At 49.0% G+C, this 23,047-nt stretch overlaps 1 long non-coding RNA gene across 8 annotated transcripts in view; it reads left to right on the forward strand.

Moving 5' to 3' along the window:
- The window catches only part of LOC147117716 (uncharacterized), a 698,822-nt gene that overhangs the window by 422,049 nt on the left and 253,726 nt on the right, over positions 1-23,047 (forward strand). For 4 of the 8 annotated variants that reach the window (XR_015078515.1, XR_015078509.1, XR_015078512.1 and 1 more), the window contains one exon: positions 1,632-1,745. The exons of the other annotated variants lie outside the window; for them this stretch is intronic. This is a non-coding gene — a long non-coding RNA (uncharacterized LOC147117716). The remainder of the gene's footprint in view (positions 1-1,631; positions 1,746-23,047) is intronic. 8 annotated transcript variants of the gene reach the window in all.

Below are 23,047 nucleotides of genomic sequence, written 5' to 3' on the forward strand. Positions count from 1 at the left end.
TTACTCCCCTTTTTCCTCAGTGGAATATATTTATCTTGAAAGATGTGAAATATCTCCTTGAATGTAGACCACTGCTCTTGTACCATCTGCGGCGAGTGGCTCACCTCCTGACTCATCAAAGCTTTTCCATCATCTACAAGGCACAAGTCAGGAGTGTGATGGAATACTCTCCACTTGCCTGGATGAGTTCATCTCCAACAACATTCAAGAAGCTCAACACCATCCAGGACAGAGCAGTCTGCTTGATTGGCACCCCATCCACCACCTTAAACATTCATTCGCTCCACCAGCAGCGTACCGTGGCTGCAGTGAGTACCATCTACAAGATGCACTGCAGCAACTCGCCAAGGCTTCTTCAGCAGCACCTCCCAAACTCGTGACCTCTGCAACCTAGAAAGACAAGGGCAGCAGGCGCATGGGAACACCAGCACCTCCAAGTTCCCCTCCAAGTCACACACCATCCTGACTTGGAAATATATCGCCATTTTTTCATCGTCGCTGGGTCAAATGCCTGGAACTCCCTCGCTAACAGCACTGTGGGAGAACCTTCACCACACGGACTGCAGCGGTCCAAGGCGGCGGCTCATCACCACCTTCTCAAGGGCAATTAGGGATGGGAATAAATGCTGGCCTTGCTAGCAATACCCACATCCCAGGAATGATTAAAAAAACCTGTTGTAATGTAGGAAACACGGCAGCCAATTTACGTACAAGGCCCCACAAACAGCATTGAGATAATGATGAGATAATCTGTTTTTGTGATGTTGGTTGATGGATAAGTATTGGCCAGGATTCCCTTGCTTTTCTTCAAATAGTGACATAGGATCTTTTACGTCGACCTGAGTGAGCAGAAAACGCCTCATCCGAAAGACGGCACCTCTGACAGTACATGACTCCCTCAGTACTGCACTGGAGTGTTATTAGGACAGATGACCAAAAGCTTGGTCTTAAAGTGCATCTGAAAGGAGAGAGAGGTACAGAGGAGAGGTTTACAGAGGGAATTCCAGAGCTTAGGGCCTAGACAGCTGAAAGCGCAGCCGCCAATGGTGGTGCCAAGGAATTCGGGGCTGCACAGTAGGCCAGCATTGGAGGAGTGTAGAGTAACACGATGACAGTGCCGACTGCACGGATCTTTGCAACAGCTGCATCATTGAACAGTTTCAAATTTTTATCGAGAAAATCACAATGGGGTCCACGACTGTTCATGGGGGTGAATGCTCGGGTTTATTTGGCACTCGCAAATCCCAAAATGCATATCTTCAAGAGATCTGAATTCAAGGGTACACGGGCGTCATGGGTGCCACCACTGAGCCCCTAAATGTCGGAGGACCCCCGCTAAAGTGTCATTTCGTCCCCTTGCATGTGTACTGTGGTAAACTGTACTGAACTGGGCAAAGTCTGGGTGCTCCTGAAATGGAGTTGAATTTCTGAGTCCTGGATTCAATTTAGTACATCTCTCCAATTGCTATACAGTCCCCACGAATATAGCTGGCGTCTTGGTGTGAACACGATTTACCCACTATACGTGATGGATGGTTAAACCAAAAAGTGAAGTAACCAACATTATTAAAAATAACAGGAAAGTTCCACTTAGCAACTTCCTCTCCTAATTGTTAGCTTTTTACATCCAGAATCTCATCACTGAGGTAATCGCACTTTAACGAGGTGCGACCAGCTGCTTGAACCTGCTTGAAGACCCGAATTTGCCTGAAATCAGCAGAGCGTTTTAAATCGTAAAGTACAGAGTAAGTACTTATTGAACTGCCCAAAATAGTCAGCAAGCTTAATAAGAAGTACCTTTGTAATTGATGCCTATGGTAATGGTGCTAACCATTTGCCCGATATAGGCGGCTGCCCGTGCAAAGTGTGGACAGTGTAAGTGGTGTAGACTGTATTGGAAGGCTACGTAATGTCTTGGTATCCAAGGCTGAGACTATACGTGTTGCAATTTCTTTTCAATTATGATACTTTCGAGAAATACATAGCAGTGAGTGGTAAAACTGCTGGACCTGAACATCAGGGGTATAATGCAAGGACTGCTCCCACCAGATTTGCATCAAGCATCCTCAAATCATTCAGGTAGGATCTCCTTTCAGAACATAGAAGCTGAGATGAAAGGACTGTGGCACAGAACTCGTTCCTTTTACCTCTGGGTTTGAATGCAGCCCAAAATAGATGAGATGAAGGCCTCCTTTCTCTGATAGTTAAAGGTTCTAGGTGAAATTAGTTTCTGCAGTTTCCCAGTGGACTTAAGCCCACAGAACACAACTGCCCTTAAACTGACACTAATTAGGGACTCTCCCTGAGAGAGGCTATCGGGATCCAAAGTGGGAAATGGGAAAAGTCACCTTGGTGCATTAGGAAGTGTTCTCCTCAAGTTCAAGTTAAGTGTCGGCACATTGTCATAGCAACCTGGAGAGGGGGAAATATGCTGAACTGAGTCAGAACCACCTCATACAAAGCTGATATCTCCTGTGCTGCTGGACCTGTCGAATTCAAACAAACAAGCCCAGCAACATTAAGAGCAGCAGCGCTAACCACTCTAATACCAGTTCTCATGTTGACTGTTCCATGTGCTGACTGGGAGTCAGGAAAATCAGACCAGCACTGGATATAATGCGGGGAGGCCATTATACTCCCTATACCGGGAGAGCTGGGCCAGTCCTAAACACGCTACAGCTACATCAGTAGCAGCCTGGGAAGGTGGGAGACCAAGATTATTCCTGATGTATTGGAATCTTGATATTGTTGCGGTTCGTGTAGATCGCCACTAAATAAGAGAGTTTGACTTCGACGAACTATAAACAAGTTGTTTATTTACAGGAACAGACTAATTACAGTAGGTAAGATGGCAGGTAAGATGGCTGACTGTAGGAGCACCGTGATGTAGGTCTTGTCCCAGCGGGGACTCCACGAGGACTGAGTTCGCAGTCCTGTGGGGAGCGTGATGACGTCATCACGCTCTGCTGTGTGTTCCCGCGCCTTGGGCGTCACGTGATTGTGTCGTCGCGTTTGCCCGCGCTTGGGGCGTCACGTGACCGCGTCGTTGCGTCAGCGCGTCTCCCGGTACGGAGGCTGGCCGTTGAGGCCGAGGTCGCGAGGCCGGGCTGTGCCGGTGCTTGCCGTGGGGGCGGAAGATCGCGTCGCTCCCGTCGGCTGGCCGATGCGGCCGAAGTCGCGGTAGGCCGGGCTGTGCCGGCGGCCGTCTTGGAAGATGCGTGACGTCAGTGCGTTAGGTCACCTCTTAAAGGGGCAACGGCCGAACAGGTAAGTTAAAGGGGCAACGGCCCCAACAGGTAAGTTATACATACATAAGTAAGTTAAAGAGAATTATGTGTCTCAATGTAAGGGACAACCAGTGGTACCGCCACACAATAGTGAAGATTTTTCACCAGTCCATTATACTTTGACTTATTAGAGTCCCCACTGTATTGTGTGGCTATAAACTCCCATTATGAGATGGTAGAGTATTGCAGCACCAGAAAGTGGTGCCATGGTTTCAGGGGAACACATTTTAAATCTCTCATCTCACTGATCCAGAGGCCAATGAGCCCTCCCACAGGGTGGGAAAGAAAAACAGTAAGAAGAGTGATCTCTTGTCACCCCTCAGACGTAGATTTTCAGAGGTCCTGGATGTAGCTCCATTGCCTATCATTTTGGCCTTTGGAGATGCAAGACCCTGCTGAACAATCCTGGTCAGTCGATTGTTAATTCTATTTTTTTGTATATCAAAATGGTGTTTTATTGAATTATGGAATCTTACAGCGCAGAAGGAGGCCATTCAGCCCATCGTGTCTGAAAGAGCTATCCAATTAGTGCCACTTTCCCTACTGCCCTGCAAATGTTATCCTTTTCAAGTATGTATCCAATTCCCTTTTGAAAGTCACTATTGAATCCCAGTCCATCCCACACTACCAACAGGAAGCTCCGATTGAGCCTCCCTGCCTGTTTCTTCCTAAAATGAGGGAAATCTGTTGCAGATCATCACCCCGCCCCCACAGTAGACTCCCTATGGATTCAGAAGCAGACATCAATCCCCACTTTCCTCCTCCATTGGAACCTGGTCTCAATAGCTCAGTGTACCATTCATTTTATTCCAGCGGAAATGTCTTGAATGTGCAGAAGGGACAAATTGACAATTTATTTCCCCAGACAACTTTGGTGCTGTTTTGTTGCACGTAATAGACAGGGCATTTTGAATCAAAGTAACATTCATATTCTTCCATAATACCTACATTTTGGGTCAATTTGGACCAATTTGGATTTGGAAATTGCTTCAATATCTAATCCCCGGACCTTTCCATAAACGTTCTGGCCGTTCTTTTTACAGCTGTCAAAATGTTCTCCCAAATACTCAGAACTGCTGGGAATATTTGTGTGCGCGTTCCTTTCACTTTGCAGTGTTGCTTCAGCTTGTCTGGGTGGCAGAAGTTCAAAGCAAAGAGGCATGGCTGGAAATTGCAGGAATTGATTTGTTTTCATAGCAATTCAGGCTCATTCCATGTAGTCCCTACACCCTTGTGTCATTACAGTAGCTTCACATCCAGGTTCTGTTCACACATTGTAAAAAATATAGGTCTAATAGGAAAGCTAGCATGATAGGAAAGCTAGAGACAACTGGACATTGACTGTCTTTGCTGGCAGCAATAGAACTGATGGTGAGCAGTAGATCAGAAGGCTGGAGCTCCTACACTCTGTGCCGTGGACACTCCACCATAAACCATAATTTCCCACATGGTGTGCTTGTTGTCTCAATTGTACCAATGGGTGGTTCTTCCCAAAAAACATTCCAGCCATTTATAAAGCACCATTTCCAACACTCTCACTGTCTAGATTTGCATGTTAAGACTGGCCTTTTGAGCGAGGTAGCAGAGGACGGTCAGTGCCCATGGATCTATACTGCAGAATTAGGCAGTGCTTTTAGCTGCGGGGTGTGGGGGGGGGGGGGGGCGGGCAATAGATGTGATTCATTCAACTTTCCCTTTATCCCCTTTTTTTCAGGGTGAAATTTCCTTTTCATATTATTTTTCTCCCCTTGCTTGACCAAGTCTCCCTGCAATGTCCCCCGCTGAGAGCACAGGTGAATAACCTGCTCCCAGGCCTCTAGCAATGCAGCTCTGAGTCTAGGAGGGTCATGGAATGACGCTGTCTGACTCCTCCATCTGATTGCCCTCTCAACTCACACCTATCCCATAATGACATGACTGAGATTGTAAAGTCAGTAACATGAAGTCATTAAGGCACAATCCCCCATCCCACCATTTTATGTGTCACACATTGGTCCTCCAAAATACATCCCATTGGCTGTGAAGTCATTTGGAATGTCCTGAAGTCATGACAGGCAACAATATAAATACAGAATAACAACAGAAAATGCTGGAAATACTCAGCAGGCCAGGCAGCATCCGTGGAGAGAGAAACAGAGTTAACGTTTCAGGTCTGGGACCCTTCATCAGAACTGGAAAAAGCTAGAGATGTAACAGGTATTAAGCAGGTGCAGAGACCAGGGTGGGGGGGGGGGGGCGGTGGTGGGTGGAGGTCGGGGGGGGGCGCTTAGGAGGGGAGGAAGGAATTGAAAGAACATCCTGTACTTTTGTAAGAGGCAGGAAAGATAAAATGTTGCAAATGGGAATGGCAAAAATCATACTGCATGAAAAATGGGGGCAGGGATAATTATCTGAAATTGTTGAACTCAATGTTGAGTCCGGCAGGCTGCAAAGTGCCCAATCGAAAGATGAGTTGCTGTTCCTCGAGCTTACGTTGAGCTTCATTGGAACAATGCAATAGCCCGAGGACAGAGAGATCAGAGTGGGAGTGAAGCGGTGAATTAAAGTGACAGGCGACCGGAAGCTCAGGGTCACCCTTACGGACTGAATGGAGGTGTTCCGCAAAGCGGTCGCCCAATCTGCGTTTGCTCTCCCCAATGTAGAGGAGACCGCATCGTGAGCAGCGAATACAGTATATTAAATTGCAAGAAGTACAAGTAAATCGCTGTTTCACCTGGAAGGGGTGTTTGGGGCCCTGGACAGTGGGAAGGGAGGAGGTAAAAGGGCATGTGTTGCATCTCCTGCGCTTGCACAGGAAGGTGCCAGGTGAAGGAGAAGGGCTGTTGGGGGTGATTGAGCAGTGGACCAGGGTGTTGCGGAGGGAGCGGTCCCTTCGGAATGCTGAAAGGGGAGGTGAGGGGAAGATGTGTTTGGTGGTGGGATCACATTGGAGGTGGCGGAAATGGTGGAGGATGATCCGTTGAATGTGGAGGCTGGTGGGGTGAAAGGTGAGGACAAGGGGAACCCTATCGTGGTTCTGGGAGGGAGGGGCAGGGGTGAGAGCAGAAGTGTGGGAAATAGAACGGACAAGGTCAAGGGCCGTGTCAACCACAGTAGAGGGGAATCCTTGGTTGAGGAAAAAGGAAGACATGTCGGAAGCACTAGTATGGAAGGTGGCATCGTCAGAACAGACACGGTGGAGACGGAGAAACTGGGAGAATGGAATAGAGTCCTTATAGGAAGCGGGGTGGGAGGAAATGTAGTCCAGGTAGCTGTGGGAGTCGGTGGGCTTGTAATGGATGTTTGTTGAAAGCCGATCGCCAGAAATGGAGACGGAGAAGTCAAGGAAGGGAAGGGAAGAGTCGGAGATGGGCCATGTGAAGGTGAGGGAAGGGTGGAAATTGGAAGTAAAGTGAATGAACTTATCTAGTTCAGGGCGAGAGCAGGAAATGGCACCAATACAGTCATCGATGTACCGGAAAAAGAGGTGAGGGAGGGGATCTGAGTAGGACTGGAACAAAGAGTGTTCCACATATCCCATGAACAGGCAGGCATAGCTAGGGCCCATGCGGGGTCCCATAGCAACACCTTTAATTTGGAGGAAGTGAGTGGAGTCAAAGGAGAAGTTGTTCAATGTGAGAACAAGTTCAGCCAGGCGGAGGAGGGTGGTGGTGGATGGGGACTGGTTGGGCCTCTGCTCAAGGAAGAAACGGAGCGCCCGAAGGCCGTCCTGGTGGGGGATTGTAATGAAATCTGTTTGTCTTGGTCCTGTATTCGTTTTGCACTCATGTATATTACCCTCCCCCACTGTGTATAGTTTCACTTCCTCTTTCCCGACTAACCTGGGAGGTTCCAGGTCTTGGCTCTTGGCTCCGCCCCTGACTTCTCTTACATAAAGATCCCAGGATCTGTATGACTCATTCCTGTGAACCAGTCGGCGTGTTGAGATGTTAGCTCTGATCTTAGTGATTAAAAGCCAACGGCCTAGAAATTCATTGTAGCCACTTTTGGGGCGTTAAAGTCGGGCGGCCGCTAAAGTTTGCGCCCGCCGCCAAATCGAGGCCACTTCTCCGATATTCATTAGCTTCGCCCTAAGAGTTTGCTCGAGCGCTAAAACTGGTGCTGGACACCTCTCTTTAGGCGCTAAGCCGGAGGTGCTGAGCGAGAGCGCCCAGGCCGGGCGCAGCGCAGGTGTGGCCATCTCGTGATTGACAGCAGACACCCTGGCGCCGGCCAGCTCTTAAGGGGGAAGGGTCGACTTTGTCTGCTGCCATGCCCTGGATAGTGGAGCCCTCCAGCTAGGCCTGAACACTGCTGCTGGACCCAAATAGCGCCTGAAGCCATGCAGAGGGCCCGTGAACGAGCGCAGCGCTTCTCAGAGCGTGATCTGAGTGTGCTGGTTGGTGGTGTGGAGAAGAGGCGCCATATTTTGTACCCGGACAATGGCAGGAAGGCGCCGGTCCGCGCCTACCGGAGAGCCTGGAGGCATGTCGCCAGCAAGGTGTCAGCCAACAGCGAGGTCCCCAGGACCGGTGTCCAATGCCGCAAAAAGTTTAATGACCTCACGCGGATTGTCAGGGTGAGTACCCTTTCCAGTGACCTCCTCATCCTTGCATGTGCACCTCACATTATGGGCAAAGGGACCTGAAAGCCCTAATGGCCAGCCCTCATCCAGCAGCTATGGAGCAGGCATGAACATCAATTGCACATTCTGCACTTAACACACTGGCCAAGCTATTCCAACATGGGAGGCAGTGCACACAAGATCAAGGCGACACACTGGCCAGGCTATTCCACCATGGGAGGCAGTGCACACAAGATCAGGGCTACACACTGTACTTAGAGGCCATCCTTTCTCTTGCAGGCCAAGCTGGCCAATAACAAGAAGAGCCGGACTGCGACCGGGGGAGGCCGACCCCAGATCCAGCCGCTCACCGAGCTGCAACATCACGTGGAGCGCATCATGGGTGGCCGGGTGATTGGCCCCGTTGCATGTGGAGATGCCGACCCTGTTCTGGGCACCAATGGTAAGGACATCAACGTTTGGACCTCTCTCGTCCCACTTGCGCATCAGATCTACATCCTTTGCCACTGTCCGACCAATGCGCTGAATGCCACCACTCATGCATCCCTCGCTGACGCCCTCTCCTCACTCTAAAGCTACTCTTGTGCCTTCCTGCTTTCAGATGGTGAGGAGGAGGTCCCTGAACTTGCCAGTGACAGCCCCTCAGAGGAGAAGGAGGAGGAGGAGCAAGAGGAAGGCGGCCCATCAGGGGAACCCTCAGCCGTGGCAACCCATGCCAATATAGGGGACACGTCTTCCCTGGAGGGGAGCGTCGCGGAAGTGTCGGAGGGGAGGGGAGCTCATGGGACCTGCGGCCTGCAGAAACGCGGGAGGGGGGTGCCAGCTCGGCGGCCTTCTCCCCAGAGGGGGGAAGGGTCGGAGGGGAGTCCAATTGCTGGGCCCAGCGGCGTCCAGCAACGCAGGAAGGGTCGGCCAGCTCGGCGGCCTTCTCCCCAGAGGGAGAGTCCGGCCTCCAGTCCGGAGATGGTCTTCGCCGAGGAGATGGAATGCCTCGAGGACTTGTCCGCGGACTCGGAGCGCCGGCACACGGAGCTCATGGGGGTAGTGGCACGGTTGCCTGAGGCCATCGAGTCCCTCTCTCAGAGTGTCACCGACGTCGGGGCCTCACAGGCCATCAGTTTGGCGGAATTCGGGGCAGAGCAGGCAGCGAGTCGGGCGGCATTCGGGGCAGCTCAGGCAGCGAGTGGGCAGCTGATCAGTGGTGCCATGCAGTCACTGGGTGCTCTGATGAGGTCACTGAACAGGTCAACACGGGCACTCACTGCTGCCACACTCGCTGTGTCATCCAGGCATCGCCAGGGCACCCGGCGCGCTGCAGCAGCACAGCGGTCTGTCCCTCGGCAGATTATTGCGCATGCTGCAGTGCTGGCCCGGGCGAGTGCCAGTGTCTCAGGCGACCAGCGAGCGCCTGCCATCCGCCAGCTTGCCCCCATTCCTCCAGCCGCCACTGCCACTCCCCCAGTGGAGCTGCCAGGAGCTGCTGCAGCGACTGATGCTGGCCAGCCACAGCTGCAGCATTCAACAGCCGCCCGCTCGACGGCCAGATCTCGACTAGGCCGACCCCCAAGGGCATCTGCCGTCACGACATGTGCCCCTCTGGAGCCTGCCCCCAGCCTTGCAGCAGCCAATGGCCTTACTTTGAGGAGGAGCAGCAGGGCGGGCAGGGGCCACACAAAGATGGCCAAGGCATCGCCCTAGCGGGCCAAAAAGTCGAATGTGTGGCCAGTTGTGTTTGTTTTTTGAGGCCGAGAATTGGATGTTTGTTTTTTGAGGCCGAGAATTGGATGTTTGTTTTTTGAGGCCGAGAATTGGATGTTTGTTTTTTGAGGCCGAGAATTGGATGTTTGTTTTTTGAAGGCCGAGGATGTGATGTTTGTAATTTACGAAGTCCGAGGATGACGGCCATTTTAGTTGCACTGTTTTGTTAATCCTCTCCAGGTTGTGGGAGCGAGTAATGTGTTTGAGTGTTTTTTGGGGGTTTCGTCTGTTTTTGGTTTTCATGTGGGAAGGGCCCTGAGTTTGTACAATAAAGCATTTTATTTATTAACATTGTCCATGTTTGATCTTTGAAGTGTTTGTTGCCTTAACCGGCTGAAGGCTTGCGGAGCGGCTGCAATCATGTTCTTTCATTGGCACAAGCCATTCCCTGACAGGGGGCCTAGAAGTGACGTTCAATAAGCCGCCGACGGGCGGCCCTTGGACCTTGTGCCTCCCTCCTGGGCTGGTATTCCTCGTCCTCCTCCTCCTCATGCTCCTCCTGCTCCTCCTCCTGAGGTGGTGGTCCAACGTGAGGTGGCAGTGCCTGAGTCCTGCGGATAGCCAGGTTGTGCAGCATGCAGCAAACGACGACGAATTGGGAGACTCGCTCCTGCGAATACTGGAGGGCTCCCCCGGAGCAATCGAGACAGCGGAACCGTTGCTTGAGGACGCCGATTGTTTGTTCTATGATGTTCCTAGTCGCTTGATGGCTCTCGTTGTATGCCTCTTCAGCAGGGGTCGTGGGCGCGCGGAGCGGGGTCATGAGCCAGGTACACAAAGGATAGCCTTTTTCCCCGATAAGCCATCCTCTTGGGGGAGGCTGTGCCTGGAACATGTCAGCCACAGTTGTCTGTCGCAGGATAAAGGCATCGTGGCTGCTGCCTGGAAAGCGGGCATTGACAGCGAGGATGCGCTGCCTGTGGTCACACACCAGCTGTACGTTGAGGGAATGGTAGCCCTTCCGGTTGCGGTAATCCTCGGCATGCTCAAGAGGTGCCCGCAAAGCCACATGCGTGCAGTCAATGGCGCCCTGCACCATGGGGAAGCCCGCTATTCTTGCAAATCCCACTGCACGCTGCTGCTGCTTGTCCAGGGTCATGGGGAAGGAGATGAATTGATGTCTCCTTCTGAAAAGGGCTTCGGTCACCTGGCGGATGCAGCAATGCACGGCGAACTGGGAGATGTTAGCGATGTCCCCAGCAGCGGATTGGAAGGAGCCGGTGGCATAGAAGTTGAGAGCCACCGTCACCTTCACTGCCACCGACAGAGATGTCCTGCGCATCAGCTGTGGCTGCAGATCTCTCTGAAGCAGCTGGCAGATGTCTGCAACCACCTCCCTTCTGAATCGCAGCCTCCTTACACACATCGCGGCAGACATGGTCAGATAGGAGGACTGCTGGCGGTATACCCTGGGTGGGTAAGGCCTCAGTTGGCGACGCCTGTTGCCCCCTCTGCATCTAGCCAGGGCTGCCACTCTCTCACGGCGTCTGTAAGCTCTTCTGGCATAAGGCTGAAAGTCAGCGTTGGCACCCAATGCAGCCCCCATTATATGCTGGCAAACACTGAGCTCTCAATGAAGGCAAAGATAATTGCTAAGCTCTGGCCTGAGCCAAAAATACCTGTCCTAGTGTTGGCCCAAACCAGTAAGCTCTCCTCCTTGGTCTCTCTCCAAAAAACCGTTGCACAAGAGTGAATGCTGCAAAATGGCTGGCCTTTATAGTGCAGGGTAAGTGCCCTTTAATTAGCGCTCCCCGCGGCCCGCCTCGGCTGTGTACCGTTCCACTTCACAGTCGTTAGGGCCGCCCGGCGCACAATGGCCCGGCACGAGTGAAGTTCCGGTTCGGGGCGCACAAAGGGCGTTGCACTAGTAAATGACGTCATGATCTGCGCGCGCAGCAGGGCGCGCGCTAAGACTTTGCGCTGGCGCTAAATGTGTACTGAAGTTGGGGCGAGGCGCAGATCGCGCTGCGCCCGGGCGCTAAGCGCCTAGCGCTCGAGATCTACTCCTAAGGCGCTAACGGCTGGCGCGCCCAACTGAATTTCTAGGCCAACTTGTTTAAGTCTATAACTTCTAGTTTTGTGGTTATTGATGGCCCATCAGGGATGGAGGTGTAGAGGGATTGGACGTCCATAGTGAAAAGGAGACGGTTGGGGCCAGGAAACTGGAAACTGTTAAAGTGACGGAGGGCATCGGAAGAGTCGCGAATGTAGGTGGGAAGAGACTGGACAAGGGGAGATAAAATAGAGTCGAGATAGGAAGAGATAAGTTCCGTGGGGCAAGAACAGGCTGAAACGATGGGTCTACCAGGGCAGTCCTGTTTGTGGATCTTGGGAAGGAGGTAGAAGCTAGCTGTGCGGGGTTGGGGGACTAGGAGGTTGGCGGCCATGGAGGGAAGATCTCCAGAGGAGATGAGGTCAGTGACACACTTGGAAACAATGGCTTGATGTTTGCTAGTGGGGTCATGGTCCAGGCGGAGGTAGGAGGAGGTGTCGGAGAGTTGGCGTTCAGCTTCCGCACGGTAGAGGTCGGTTCGTCAAACAACAACAGCACCACCCTTATCAGCAGGTTTAATAATGTTAGGGTTGGATCGGAGAGAATGGAGTGCTGCAAGTTCAGAGGGAGGTAGGTTGGAGTGAGTGAGGGGAGCAGAGAAATGATGTCACGTCGGCAGTTAGCAATGAAAAGATCTAGAGAGGGTAAGAGGCCAGAGGGAGGGGTCCAAGTAGAACGAGAATTTAGAAAGCGGGAGAAAGGATCAGCCATGCGGGGGGGAAGACTCCTGGCCAGAGAAGTGGGCACGGAGACGAAGGCGACGGAAGAAGAGCTCAGCATCGTGCTGAGCTCGAAATTCATTCAGATGGGGGCGTAAGGGGATGAAGCTCAGGCCTTTGCTGAGGACTGATCGTTCTGGGTCAGAGAGGGGAAGGTCAGAGGGGATAGTGAAAACACGGCAGGGGGTGAGATTGGAAGAAGGGATCGGATCAGAAGAAAGTAACGGGGAAGAAGGTTCTGGGGGGGCGTTGGTGTCCACGAGTTGATGAAGCTTGCGATCCTTGACATCAGAAAGGAAGAAAAAAAGTTTTTTGTTGAAGCGTCAGATGAGTCGAAGGATGAAATGGAACTGTGGACCCGGACAGCATTGAAATAGAGTGCGTCGGTGCTGCTGAAGAGAGAGGGCGAGGTTGTTCATGTGGCGGCACATGGCGTTGAGCGTGGATCTATATAAATAGAAATGCAAATTCTTTCTTTACAGCCTGCTTTTGGTGGGAAAAATATCTTCTCTCAGTTATCGCTTCCCATGGTTTGAAGCCTTATTTAAACTTGTGGAACACTTGCTTCAGTTACCAAATCTTTGCGACGTTAACCCTCTGAATTAAGGAGCCAGAAACAAGTGTCACAGGACTAGAGTCAGCTCCCTTTGTATATGACAGCAAGGCAGGAATCTGCCGTCAGAAGTGGGAATTTAGTCCACCTTCAAAACGAAATGCATGGGAGATACAAATTTTGAGCGTATGTGTACTACCTCAATTCAGATCTTTTAGAGGGACTTATTGTGTTCAAGGGGCAATGTGGCTTTGAAGTTGAAAGTTTCTTTTTCTTTTTCTCCTAAATTTCCACATACCCCCAACCCTACTTCCTTCCATGTCTGCCCTTGGAAAAAACTCTCTCCCAACTCTCTTACAACTGCACTTATGAAATCCCAACTCTCCAGCCTCTGGCCCTCCATTCACCATGACATTTCTGCAGCTACCAATCTACTCAACCGAACCCTCACCACTATCTTTGATGCTCTAGTCCCTACTAAAACAATTACCTTCTCTCACCCTGGCTGTTCCCCCGGTATGGCTCTCATCTTCGCTCCCTTAAGTCCAAGGGACGCAGACTCGAACGGATATGGCAATCAACTGGTTTAGCCATTCACTGCCAGATCTGGCTGGACCACATAAAGCACTATCGGGCCCTGCTCTCGTCTGCCAAAATTGCTCACTATTCCAGAATCATTCTGGAAAGCAAAGATAAACCCCAGCTCCTATTCTCTACTGCTAACCGTCTTCTTAAACCCCTCTCCCCTGTCTCCTCCACCCTCTCCTCCGATAACAAATGTGAGGAGTTCATGGACTTCTTTGTCTCTAAGATTGAGAGCATCCGTTCAGCTGCCTCTGCCACTTCCCTTCCTTCCCTTAGCCCACCGGGCCAAACTTCCTCTAAGGTTCCCCCCTGCCCCAGCCCTGAATTCACATCTTTCTCCAGTTTCTCACCGATCTGCCCTTATGACCTCTCTGCACTCATCTTGTCCATGAGACCCACCTCCTGCTCCCTCGACCCTATTCTCACCAAACTGCTGACCATCCAACTTCCTTTTCTGGCTCCCATGTTAGCTGATATTGTTAATGGTTCTCTCTCCTCAGGTACTGTCTCCCTCTCCCTCAAATCTGAAAACCGAAGCCAATGTTTTCGGTCCCTGCCACAAACTCCATTCCCTAGCCACTGACTCCATCCCTCTCCCTAACATCTGTCTGAGGCTGAACCACACTGTTCGCAACCTTGGTATCATATTTGACCCTGAAATGAGCTTCCGACCACATATCCGCAGCATAACAAAGACCGCCTACTTCCACCTCCGTAACATCGCCCGTCTTTGCCCTTGCCTCAGCTCATCCGCTGCTGAAACCCTCATCCATGCCTTTGTTACCTCTAGACTTGACTATATCAACACACTCCTGGCTGGCCTCCCACATTCCACCCTATGTAAACTTGAGGTCATCCAAAACTCGGCTGCCCGTGTCCTAACTTACACCAAGTCCCGTTCACCCATCACCCCTGTGCTCACTGACCTATATTGGCTCCCGGTTAAGCATCGCCTCGATTTCAAAATTCTCATCCTTGTTTTCAAATCCCTCCATGGCCTCGTCCCTCCCTATCTCTGTACTCTCCCCCAGCCCCACAACCCCCCCGAGATATCTGCGCTCCTCTAATTCTGCCCTCTTGAGGATCCCTGATTATAATTGCTCAACCTTTGGTGGCCGTGCCTTCTGTTGCCTAGGCCCTAAGCTCTGGACTTCCCTCCCTAAACCTCTCCGCCTCTCTACCTCTCATTCCTCCTTTAAGACGCTCCTTAAAACCTACCTCTTTGACCAAGCTTTTGGTCACCTGCCCTAATTTATCTTTATGTGGATCGGTGTCAAATTTGTTGTCTTAAAATACTCTGTGCAGCGCCTTGGGACGTTTTACACGTACACATTGTTGTAAAGGTGATCGATGCGCGGCGGGAATCTGACAGTTGCCTTATTAAAGGGACCAGTCAGCAGTTTGAGCAGCTGCACAAGAGCGTACTAATCTCAGGGAGGCAGCGTTGCCAATTTTCACGAGACACATTATTAATAAGACGAAATGTTAAACGAGCAATGTCAGGATATTGAGTGTGTAAGTCACAGAGTTGTTTACACAACACTGCAATGTTGTGTCAATGGCGTTATCACATCAGCTACACATTGGCTGAGGGAGCAACCATTTCCTCTCGGACATGGTTCTTCATGGTGGCTATGGGTTTCTGCTTCTGCACTTGTTAGCCCATGATTTTCCATCTGTTAAAGTGACTGGGCTGAAAATGACAGGCTGGTGGGTGCCAGAAAAGGGAAACGCCCTGGTCACTTAATGAGGTCAGTACTCTCCGACTGGTAGTTTAAACATGGTCACTCAGTGAGAAGGCACTCTCTCAGAACAGTAACCTTAAGTACAATGGCCTCAAAAATCCGCAGCCATGTGATCCCGGTAATTACGTTGGAATCACACCCACCAGTGCTCTTTGCCACTAATCCTGACCAGAGTATGAATGGTCAGCAGGAAGTCACTCTCTAGTAGGGTTGCCTCTTGGCACTTGCCTGCCCTAAATGGCTGGGAATCCCAGCAGATGGTGGTCTGTTTTGGAAGGGATGGGGTGCTCACCCTCCCCCAAAATCAAATATCAGCTGACTACCGGCCCCCTTTGTAAGGAGGTTGAAATAAATTCATGCTTTCAACAAAAACTTCAAGATTCCAGATCACGATCCAGGCCTGGACCGTCAGGGTGGGCCCTAAAACTACTGATTTTCATTGCTGGTATGTCTTTTCCTTCTCACCATACTGGCTTCTACGGATGCCCAGACCTTCTGCAAGGCTGAGGTCATGGGGTCTCCTTATGTAGAGGATCCCTACCCCCCAGATCCTGTCTGCCTCAACCCCCTCCACTTCACTGGCCTTGTAACGGAAAGGTGGACACGCCGGCCTTTACAAGACCATTGGGGAAGTATCAGTGCAGTGGTAGGGTACGTTAGTATAGTAGTTATGTTGCTGGACTAGTAATCCAGAGGCCTAGACTAATAATCTAAAGAACTTAGTTTAAATCCCACCATGACAGTTTGAGAATTAGAATTCAGTTTAAAAAATCTCAGTGAAAGTGACCAGGAAGCTATCAGATTGTCATTAAAACCCAACTGGTTTACTATTGCCCTTTAGGGGAAGGAAACCTGCCGTCCTTACCCAGTCCGGCCTAAATGTGACTCATATGTGACACACGAATGTTGTTGACTCTTAACTGCCCTGTGAAGTGGCCAAGCAAGGCACTCAGTTAGAAGGCCCACCACCACCTTCTCAAGGGCGTCTAAGAATGGGCAGTAAATGTTGGCCTTGCTAGTGATGTCCACATCAAACCAGTTTCAAACCAGTAACTTTAAACATTGAGGGGCAGATATTCCTCTTCAGTGCCTGGGTGGGAAGAGGAACCAGTAACTTTAAACATTGAGGGGCAGATATTCCTTTTCAGTGCCTGGGTGGGAAGAGGAACCAGTAACTTTAAACATTGAGGGGCAGATATTCCTCTTCAGTGCCTGGGTGGGAAGAGCTTATTGCAAATCCGGGCTCAAGCAGCTCACAACTTTCCGTCCAGTCTTCCATTATTCCCCTTCCCCCTCCCAACCCTACTTCTTTCTATGTCTGCCCCTGGAAAAAACTCTCCCTCAAGTCCCTTACCACTGCACTTTCAAATTCCCAGCTATCTAGTCTTTGGCGTACAATTCTTCATGACATTTCTGCAACTATTGATTTGCTAAATCACACCCTCACCACCACCTTTGATGCCCTTGTCCCCACTAAAACCGTTACACTCTCTCACCCTAGTTGATCCCTCTGGTATACCCCTCATCTCCACTCCCTTATGTCCAAGGACGTAGATTTGAACGTCTGGCAGTTTAACCATCCATCACCAGATATGGCTGGATCATATAAAGCATTATCCGGTTCTGCGCTCCATCGCTAGAGCTGCCCACTATTCTAAGATCATCCAGGAAGGCAAAGATAACACCTGGCTTCTCTTCTTCACCACAAACCGTCTCCTCAATCCACCTTCCCCTGCCTCCTCCTCCCTCACCTCCAATAATAAATGTGAGGAGCTCACGGACTTTTTTGTTAAAAAGATTGAGAACATCAGTTCAACTGCCTCTGCTACTTCCCTCCCTTCCCTTAGCCCACCGGGCCTAACTTCCTCTCAGTTTCCCCCTTGCCCTAACCCTGAATTTGCATATTTCTTTAGTTTCTCTCCGATCTCCCCTCATGGCCACTCAAATCTCATCTTGTCAATGAGACCGACCCCTGCTCTCTCAGTCCTATTCCTATTAAACTGCTGACCACTCAGCTTCCCTTCCTGGCTTCCATGTTAGCTGATATTGTTAATGGCTCTCTCTCCTCAGGTACTGTTCCCCTCTCCTTCAAATCTGCCGTCATCACCCCTCTCCTCAAAAAAATAATCCTTGACCCCTCTGTCCTTGCAAACTATCCCCCCCATCTCCAACCTCTCTTTAGTCTCCAAAGTCCTTGACCATGTTGTTGCCAATGTTCCCTTTAAGCTGCATGGCCGCGTGGCAGTCTGGAGCTCCCGCGCAGCCGGCGCACCGGCTTTTAAATAGAAAAAAACGTGCATGCACGGGAATTTGAATGATCCATGCAGCCCGTTAAACCTGTATTTTAAAATGATCATCCTTGTTTTCAAATTCCTCCATGGCCTCGCCCTTCCTTATCTCGGTAACCTCCTCCAGCCCTACAATCCCCTGAGACCTCTGCGCTCCGCCAATTCTTTCCTTTTGAACATCCCCGATTTTAATCGCTCCACCATTGGTGGCTATGCCTTCTGCTGCCTAGGTCCTAAGCTCTGGAATTCCCTCCCTAAACCTCTCCGATTCTCTACTTCTCTTTTGTCCTTTAAGACGCTCCTTAAAACCTATCTCTTTGACCAAGCTTTTGGTCATCTGCTCAAACATCTGCTTAGATGGCTCGGTGTCGAATTTTGTTGTTCCTGTGAATCGCCTTGGGACGTTTTACTACGTTAAAGGCGCCATATAAATGTAAGTTGTTGTTGTAGTACATTGAATGGATGACTCAATAAGAAGCCAACCATCTGAGGCTGGTAATTGGAAAAATAGTGGCTGGAAATCCAGTTACTATGGCAGTGAGACTAAGCTGAGGCTATTACAAACAATGAACAATCCCCTCCACATATAAAATATAATCTCCTTTCTAACCTTTTTCAGCGGGTAATGCACATACCTACAATTAGAATTCCTCAATACCTACTGGTCAAGGACCATGTGGCTTAAACGTTAAAGAACAATGGCTGTGAAATTAATCTTGGGCGGTAGTGTAAAAACGGGCGATAGTGAATCGGCAGCCCGTTTTACACCATCCTCGATTTTCATTTCCATTGAAGCCCCCCCCTTCAGAGATACGAGTACAAAATTTAGGCCGACACATCATTGCAGTACTGAGGGAGTGCTGCAATGCCGGAGGTGCCGTCTTTTGGATGAAACGTTAAACTGAGGCTCCGTCTGCCCTCTCAGGTGGATGTTTAAGATCCCACAGCACTATTTCAGAAGCGTGGGGCGTTTTCCTGATGTCCTGAGCAACATCCACAGTCAACCAACACCACTAAAAACAGATTTAGTGGTCATTCACATCACTGCAGTTTGTGGGGCCGTCATTGGCTGTAAAGCACTTAGGCATGTTCCGAGGCCATGAAAGTAACTATAGGCAAGTTCTTTCTTTCTAATCTTTACTAAGCACCAGCCTATAAATATTCAAAGAAACCACGCACAATGCTGTTGAGTGGCTGGAATTTAAAAGACTGCACTGCATATATCTTTAAAGAGTTTGCTGCATTTGACTGGCAGCCAAGATAGAGGAAAACAAAAGGAACATTTGTCTGGTTGCATGTAGGCAGACTGTTGGATTAGAGTGCGGTACATTCTATTTTTGCTTGAGGGAGGATGTGTGCTCTGGATTATTCTTCTCACTGACATCCAAGTTCGGGGAGAATTCTTGGCGAATGTTGACCGCTAATATGGCCAGTGTTGTGCTGATGTTTTTATTTCGCCACATCATTGGCATAGTTGCCATACCCTTGGAAAGAAACACATTGAAAACAGGTATATGTATTTATTGCAACTGTAACTCTGTTGACAAGAATCACAGAATAGAACCTTACAGCACAGAAGGAGGCCATTTGGCCCATCGATCCTGTGCCGGGTCTTTGGAAGAGCTGTCCAATTAGTCCCACTCACATGCTCTTTCCCCATTGCCCTGCAATTTTCACCCCTTCAAATATTTATCCAATTCCCTTTTGAAAGTTACTATTGAATCTGCTTCCACTACCCTTTCACACAGTGCATTCCAGATCATCATAACTCGCTGTGCAAAATTCTCCATATCTCACCTCTGGCTCTTTTGCCAGTTACCTTAAATCTGTGTCCTCTGGTTACTGATCTTCAGTCAGTGGAAACAGTATCTCCTTATTTACTCTATCAAAACCCTTCATGATTTTGAACACCTCAATTAAATCTCCCCTTAAACTTCTCTGTTCTAAGGAGACCAATCCCAGCTTCACTAGTACCTCCACGTGACTGAAGTGCCTCACCCCTGGTACCATTCTAGCAAAGCTCCTCTGCACCCTCTCTAAAGCCTTGACAGCCTTCCTAAAGTGTGGTGCCCAGAATTGTACATAAAGATCAATCAACTCAAATGGAGACCCAAATGTTGTTTCACAATGCCTACTATTGATGAAAGGAGTAACCTCTAATGAAATGTTATGGGTGTAGTTCCAGTAGGAGACAGAATACTGATCAAAAAACTTGCAATGATTCATGTGCAGAATTCTGCAAGCCACTCTTTTTTATTTCCTATTCATTCTCGGGATGTGGGCGTCACTGGCAAGGCCAGTATTTATTGCCCATCCCTAGTTGCCCTTGAGAAGGTGGTGGTGGACCATCTTCTTGATACCGCTGTAGTCTGTGAAGTGAAGGTGCTCCCACAATGCTGTTAGGGATGGAGTTCCAGGATTTTGACCCAGCGATGTTGCACCTGCTGCCCTTGTCCTTCTAGGTGGTGGAGGTCACAGGTTTGGGAGGTGCTGCCGACGAAGCCTTGGCGACTTGCTGCTGTGCATCCTGTAGATAGTACACACTGCAGCAACAGTGCACCGATGGTGTAGGGAGTGGATGTTTAAGTTGGTGGATGGGCCACTGATCAAACAGACTGCTTCATCCTGGATAATGCCGAGCTTCTTGAATATTGTTGAAGTTGCACTCACCCAGGCAAGCGGAGAGTCTGTCGTAGACTGCTCCTTGCTAACTGACGGTGCTGAGATTGCTTTCTGAATCCCAACAGTCTCCCCTTACGAATATCATCCATTTAAAAAAAAACATTCAATTTAAAATAGTTACCTTCCAGATCTATCGGTAAATGACAGTTGCTATTGGCAACTGTATTAAATAAAAACAAACTATCATTGTTTCACTGTTGTGAACACATATGAATCCCAGGAGCTGAGAACGTTATGAAAAGGGCATTGTCCTCAGGGTAAAAAAGTGTTTGGCATAAGTTTTTTATTGTTGATGAACACACAACACAATGATGGACATCACACCCAAATCCACCATTGCGGCAGTCGTTCATGACATCACGATAAACGTCTCCACTTTCCTGGCTCTGTTCCTCTCCCACACCAAAAAGAAAATGAACATGTTCCTGAAAATAAAGGTGACGTCTCTGCAACAGAGAAACAGAAAACAAGAAATTCCATAATCATAATCTCGATGAACAGCAAACTCAAAAGGTGTGCGATTATCTCGGTTTCAACGCATCATTAGTCCTTGCTTGGGTCTGTACCCAAGTGAGATCTGCCCCAGTTCCCCACTTCCACACCCCAGGCTATACCATTCCCCACCTCTTCTTCCCCTCCCCCACCCCGGCCCACCCCAGCTCTAATTCGCCATGAGCAACTCCACAGGAGATCGGTTAGTTTCTGCACAATTCTCAGAGTGTCTGTCACACTCCACACATCACAGATCAGAATTTACACTTTGTATTAAACACCAGCAAATCCCAGCTCAACAATCGTTAAAAATATATACAAAAAAGCAACCCAGATATTTCCTTTTTTTTATTCTCTGACCTTGAGGCAATCTGGAGAAGTTGAGATAACATGGAAAGGAGCCAAGCAGCTGCCAATCTACAGGAATATCCAACACCAGCAGTAGTGAGTGAGCCTGTAATTGACTTCTGAACCTATTTGAGAATACATCTCAGAAGCGGTACCAGAGTGCTGCCTTTAAAGGGGCAGGCCGAATTAGCAGCTAAATATTCTGAGTGTGCCCTTGTGACCCCACCTCATTGTTCTTTGATGTAATGTTTTCCTGACTGACCTGTTTGGACACCATTCACACCTTTGATTGCTGTGATTATCTCTCTGCCGAGGTGTGATAAATGGCAGTTAGAAAGATTACCTGTAAACATCTGACATTATTCTCTGACTATATAAGCTGTGTCTTTATGCATCTCTCCACTTCACCTGACGAAGGAGCAGCGCTCCGAAAGCTTGTGACTTCAAATAAAGCTGTTGGACTATAACCTGGTGTTGTGTGACTTCTTACATTTGTCAATCTTATATGGAGTCTCGCTTCAGAGACTTGATTACATAATCCAGGCTGACACTTCAGTGCAGTACTGAGTGCTGCACTGTCGGAGGTGCCATCTTCTGTATGAAACGTTAAACAGTCTGCCCTCTGAGGTGGGCATAAGAGATCCCATGGCACTATTGCGAAGAAGAGCAGGGGAGTTCTCCCCAGTGTCCTGGCCAATATTTATCCCTCAACCAACATCACTAAAAACAGATTATCTGGTTATTTATCTCATTACTGTTAATAGGACCTTGCTGTGCACAGTTGGCTGCCATATTTCCCGACATTACAACAGTGACTACATTTTGAAAATGATTGATTGGCTGTGAAGCTCTTATGTGATGTGATATAGATAGACTAGGACAGTCTCATATTTGACCTCTGATCTGGGCTAAGTTAGCTGATCTCAGCAGGGCAGTAGTCGGAGGTGCTACAGGTCCTGGTCCTCAGTACTCAGGAGAGCTAAAATCACTCTGGGTCCCTGCATCTGACCTCTGTTGGAAAATTCCAGTGCATGAAAACAAGGATCTTCCAGCCTTGATGAAGACCCTTAAGACTCTCTTCAAAACATATCCCATCAAAAGTATTCCCATTCCCTCCCTGTGCAACCCATCCACGTCCTGCTTGACATTCTCTCTCCACCTCACCTGTAAAGCACTCCACAACATTTTGCATGAGAGGCACTAATTATGTATAAAGTGTCTGTTGATACTGTCGAAGTCTCGACTCCGAGTAAGACTCTGAAACAAACTGTACCGTCAGATAAGCAAAGCTTTATTTTACTTGCATACCAGTGTATACAAGGAGAGAGCTGCCTGGACAAAGGCTAGGCCAACATCTCTAAAGGACATCAGCGAATGCAGCATATTTATACACTCAAACAAGCAAGCGTTCCATCGATCACGTGTAATGGTATTGTATCATCTTAAACCAATTAAAAGTTTAAACAAGGATAATCAAAAGGTCAGCAGGACAGAAATGTCTTCAGACAAAGTTAGTTAATTATATTCTGTCAGGAGGTTTTGTTTGAATCTTGTTACCAAAAAATGATTTGCTCACTCATGTCTGATTATCATATTTATACAGTGAAGAACACAAGTTCAATATGATCATGTATAAAAGTTAGCTAGTCAACTCTGTACAAAGCTATTTCAGTATTCATGCAGATAAAGAGAAACGAGATTGACCTTTAACAGAATTGTTTTCATTCTTTGGCCAGATGTCATTAGCAGTGCGGTTACCCAATAGTTCTGCAATGTATTGTTCTGGCAGGTTGTGATTAACTTAATTGCAATAGGTCAGAAGATTACGTTAGTTGCTGCTGACTCGGTTATAGTCCACAGGCAATGGTACAAAAATACATTAGATGTCAAGTATCCCATCATGCACTAGTAAGGGCAAAATCATATTTCCACAGACTAGGATTGGTTGAGGGGTCTTTTGAATGACTAGGATT

The sequence above is a fragment of the Somniosus microcephalus genome, chromosome 5 (assembly GCF_052327205.1).
Source record: "Somniosus microcephalus isolate GS21.2 chromosome 5, FLI_Smic_1.0, whole genome shotgun sequence".
In the NCBI taxonomy this organism is placed as follows: domain Eukaryota; kingdom Metazoa; phylum Chordata; class Chondrichthyes; order Squaliformes; family Somniosidae; genus Somniosus; species Somniosus microcephalus.